General features: G+C 37.2%; 1 non-coding gene across 1 annotated transcript; it reads left to right on the top strand.

The window, feature by feature from the left end:
• The first annotated feature begins 479 nt into the window (after positions 1–479).
• Positions 480–586, top strand: LOC141681544 (small nucleolar RNA R71). Its single transcript, XR_012558972.1, has one exon. It is a non-coding gene; the product is annotated as a small nucleolar RNA R71 (small nucleolar RNA).
• Positions 587–5,526: the final 4,940 nt, after the last annotated feature.

Raw genomic sequence — 5,526 nt, 5'->3', positions numbered from 1 at the left:
GCTGATATGGTGGCTGAATAGCATTCTGATTATTCCCCCAGCTGAAATTTGGACGATTTCTGTTATTAGGATGATAGGTCGCTGGCACAGGCTGCTATTGTTGCTGATAATTATTCACATACTGAACAGATTCATTGACAAGAGAACACTGATCCGTAGCATGAGAACCTGCACAAAGCTCGCAAACCATAGCTATTTGATTAACTCCATATGTAGCCAGAGAATCAACCTTCATTGATAGCGCTTGAAGCTGTGCTGCAATAGCGGTGGCTGCATCAACTTCCAGAATACCTGCTACCTTACCTGACGTCATCCTCTGAGTTGGGTTTTGATGCTCATTTGTAGCCATAGTCTCTATAAGATTATACGCCTCAGTATAGCTTTTAGCCCATAAGGCGCCTCCAGCTGCTGCATCGAGCATGGGCCGAGATTGGGCTCCCAAACCATTATAGAAACCAGTGATCACCATCTAATCAGGCATTCCATGATGTGGACATTTTCTCAACATTTCCTTGTAGCGTTCCCAAGCCTCGCACATAGATTCTGTAGGTTGCTGCGCAAACTGAGTAAGAGCACTCCTCATAGCAGCAGTCTTTGCCATCGGATAAAACTTCACCAGAAACTTTTGCGCAATATCTTGCCACGTAGTGATGGACCCAGCTGGTTCAGAATGTAACCAGTCTTTAGCCTTGTCCCTCAGTGAGAATGGGAAAAGCCTCAACTTGATAGCCTCATCAGTCACGCCATTATACTTAAAAGTGCTGCAGATCTCGACAAAATTCTTTATGTGCATGTTGGGGTCTTCAGTCGCCGCTCCTCCAAAAGAAACAGAATTCTGCACCATCTGAATAGTGCCCGGCTTGATTTCAAAGGTGTTAGCTTGAATAGCCGAATGAAGAATGCTTGACTGAATGTCATCAATTTTTGTCCGAGAAAAATCCATAAGAGCTGGATTAGCTTGAACAATACGATCACCCATGTTTACTGGTTCTTTCCGCTCAGTTCCTGAATCCGAATCTTCAAAATCTAACTTCTCCGGAATATCAAGAACTTCGTCTGTCTCCTCAGCTGTATCTAAAGTCCTCTTGCGAGTACGAGAACGAGTTTGCATAAACGCTTTCTAAAGTACCTGAAACACAACCGAAAACAATAAGTAACTACTACGTCCTAATCACTGAGTCCTAATGACCAATGATTGTAAGTACATAAACTAAACAAATACGCCGAGTCCCCGGCAGCGGCGCCAAAAACTTGTTAGCGCGAAAACACGCGCTAATATTCACGCAAGTATACGCGTTCACAAGTAATATAGAATACTTTCTATTTCGTTCCCACAGAGACTCAGACTAATTTATTGTCTAATTAAACTCACTCACCAATGTATGATTACTTCTCAATGTTAAGACACTAACACTTAGAATTGTTGACTAAATATTAACTACAATTAATTACTTAATTAATCACTTAATTAACACTTCAATTTATAAATAATAAAACACTCATGAGATCACAACTTCATTACTACTTCCTTCAATAGTCATTGTTATTACCTTTAGCATGTGACAGTGATGATATTAATCGAATAACACAAAACTGATAAAAGCCAACTTTCATTGTACTAATACCATTCTACCAAACATCCACAATCAAGATAGAAGTTGAATAGTCATCAATTATGTTGAGTTCCTATATATCTACAGAAATTGACAACACAACGATTTAAGCACAAGTTATTCCTTTTGATTACATAGGGCAAATAAAACTGTTAGAGTTACCCACTAATCATGCACAACGTACATGAACCTATGCTAGCATGGCAAGTTCTAAATCTCAAGATCCACCGTCGCTTCACAAGAGATTAACACCCTATCTTATATGTTCGCGACGCACATAAGACGAATACGCACAACCAAAACTAGATATCATACAATCATCACACACTAAAGTATTAAACAATTAACTAAAGAATTCCATAATAAATCCGTTGCAACCCCATGATCACGATTAGCCCATAATAGCACTTATCGTCATCATGGGTTCATATGAAATCATGATAAACAAACACAAGAAAATAATAACTAAACTAATTATATTAAATCAGAGTACGTCACAAGAGTAAATAGGTTCAAGGTAAGAAAACTAGCATCCAACGTTACAACGAAACAAGAATCACAAGAAAATATGATTCCTCTTCGTTGCTGTGCACTAAACGGTCTTCTTCCTTATCTCCTTCGCTCCTTGCATAATACCACGATCCTCCCTTGAAAATGTCTCCAAATCTACTTATATAATAGTCCCATAAAACTCAGATTACATAGAAGTAGAAGCCAAACAGAAATAGTAGTCCTAAAATAAATTATTTTTTTCCCCGACCTTGCGCGGCCGCTCAGCATAGCTGAGCGGGCGCTCAGCTTTCTGCGTGGCCGCTTAGCATAGCTGAGCAGGCGCTCAGGACCCTTCTGGAAAATTCCTGAGTTTGCTCCGTTCCTTCGCCGTAATCTGCCCATTTCTTCCCTCTCTCAACGATGAACACATGCCAAGGCTTATTCTTGATGATTACTCCCCCGAAATGCAACTAATACCCTGAAATGCATAAACACTAGAAAAACGCATCAAATACACAAAATACTTGATTTCAAGACACCAATTTAAGCCATTTTAAGACGTTCTAAGTGGTATAAAATGCCACTTATCATTGGCTTATGTGGTCCTTCATTAATTCTGCCAAGGTATTCTTGATCTGTAGCTTCCAGAAACATAGTCATCTTCACTTTCCATATGGGATACTCAAAAGGTCTCAGTATGGGAACCCTAATAGTCTCATATCGACTGTCGATTTGAGTCTTTGGAGTTTCTTCAGTTTTGGTGGGCTTGGTTGGAGTTTGTTCTTCTTCAGACATGATTATTTTGGATCTTTACTGTATATGTGTTAACAAATAGGCTCTGATACCACTTGTTAGTGTAGGATTTTATACATCACAGAAGCATGGTAAAACATTTTCTTGATATAAAATCCATATAATACGCATACAAATCGTGAATAAATCGAGGGATCGATTACTAACCTTTAATAGCGATCCAAGAACGATGAACGGAGATCCCTAGCAGCTGCTCCTCAATTGTGAAGCACTCCACCGGTATCCACCAAGAGATCAAAATAATAGAGGGAGGAAGAGGTTGAGAGAATTAGTTGCCTCCCTCTTTTTCTACTTTAGAATTAGGGTTTTATTTTGGGTTGAGGCAAATAGGGTTTATAATAGTATATTGATAAGCAAAATTTTCAGCTAAAAATATTCCCATAAAATATTATTATTATTAACCCTTTAATTGATTATTCTTATTAACCAATTAACTAATAATCAAAACACCTTTTAATCATTAATCCCTTTTCTAAACACTTTAGAAAAATAATTCTCTCACTTGATTTAATTTCCAAAATTAAATTCTTACTTAATAATATTAAGAACTTTTCTTAATTAATTTATAATTAATTAAATCTCATTTAATCAATTATTAAATTTGCTAATTAATTATTTATTTCACAAATAAATAATTAACAGCCATTATTAATTAATTCCTCCACCATTAAATCATTCTCTTTTATGGTGTGACCCTATAGGTTCGATATTAAGCCGGTAGTAGAAATAAATAATAATAAAACTATTTTATCCTTATTTATATAAATTCTCTAATTTATTATATATGATTAATAAATTAATCATGTTTATTCTACATCGTGAGGGATACTTCTCAGCATATCGCGACTATCCGGATAATACGAATTCACTACTTAGAATACCAAGAACCTATTCAGTGAATAGTTACCGTACAATCAATTCCTTCTACCCTGCAATGTCACGATTAAATATAAGGCATGGAACCTGTGTCAAGCCTATCTTATTTAATCATATGCTTTCCCATTCACTATGCTTAGTTCTAATTAATGTGAATTAGAAACTCCTTTCTAATTTCATTCACTCTGGCCAGAGATTCTTGAACTAGCATAAGTGGATCAGCATTAAACATTCGCTTCCTTCACTGGAAGAGGTAGATCCTTTATTGATCATACACTATCTTCGTGTACAAATTCCTACACCCAGTAGAGCCCTTATTATTGTCCCTAGAGACTAAGAACTAAACCAAAGTATAGTTCAGTGTACACAAGATGACTATGATGACCTCAAGTCTAAGGATACTTGTACAACTATCACTATGTGAACATCTGCTGACACGTGAGTGAACTCCATCAGTTGTTCAGCTGTGTGAGTCATGTTCAGTGAACTTGTTCTATAATAAGCACCTACATACTAGCTATAGTGTTACCACACAAATGTCTATGAGAACTGACATCCTTCATAATGAAGCAAGCATAGTATGTACCGATCTTTGCGGATTACTAATTACCAGTTAGTAATCCTACGACCAGGAAATATTTAAGTTCAGAGTTATCATCTTTTAGGTCTCATTATTATGATCTCATCATAATCCATAAAAAGCTTTACTCTAAACTATGGTATATCTTATTTAAACACTTAAATAGATAAAGCCCGCAATGAAACCAAAACAAATCTTTTATTAATATCAATGAAATCAAAACAGATTACATAAAAGTTATTCATAAATCATCATACATGATTGGAATTAGGACACATCTATTTCAATCTCCCACTTGTACTAAAGCCAATCACTCTAGTATCTAATACCCATCTTGTCTTTATGACGATCAAAGTGACTTTGAGAAAGTGGCTTTATTAAAGAGTCTGCTATGTTGTTATGCGTGTCTACTCTCTTGACGTTGACATCTCCTTTTTCAACAATACAAGAAATGTTACCGCGCTCCCACTAACCTTTTGTAGACACACGGTTCATCTATGTTTTTGATAAAACCAAACTCTTTGATTGTCTCATCAAAACGAATGTTCCATCTACGAGAAGCTTGCTTTAAACCATATATGGTTCGCAGCAGCTTACACACTAGGTGTTCATTTCCCTTGGAAAGAAAACCCTCTGGCTGTGTCATATACACTTCCTCTTCAAGTTTCCCATTGAGGAAGGCCGTTTTCACGTCCATTTTCCAGATCTCATAATCGTAGTAAGCAGCAATCCCAAACAAAATCCGAATTGATTTTAACAGGGCTACAAGCGAAAAAGTTTCATCAAAGTCAATCCCTTGCCTTTGTTTGAATCCTTTTGCCACGAGCCTGGCCTTATAGGTCTCTACCTGGCCATCTGCTCCAATCTTTCTTTTGTATACCCACTTGCACCCAATAGGCTTAAAACCTTCAGGTGCCTCAACCAGAGTCCATACTTGGTTGGTATCCATAGATTCCATTTCGGATTTCATGGCACTATGCCATTTCTCTGAGTCAACACTACTCATAGCCTCATTATAGGTCACAGGGTCGTCATCATCAATGATTGACAACTCATTGTCACTCTCAATGACAAGGCCATAATACCTCTCAGGTTGGCGAGACACTCTCCCTGACCCACGAATGGTGTTAGGTCCCAATTGTTTGTAGAAGG

Source organism: Apium graveolens, chromosome 8 (genome assembly GCF_009905375.1).
Source record: "Apium graveolens cultivar Ventura chromosome 8, ASM990537v1, whole genome shotgun sequence".
Lineage (NCBI taxonomy): Eukaryota > Viridiplantae > Streptophyta > Magnoliopsida > Apiales > Apiaceae > Apium > Apium graveolens.
Note: the sequence above shows the minus strand (reverse complement) of the source record. Positions and strands in the feature narration are given on the sequence as shown.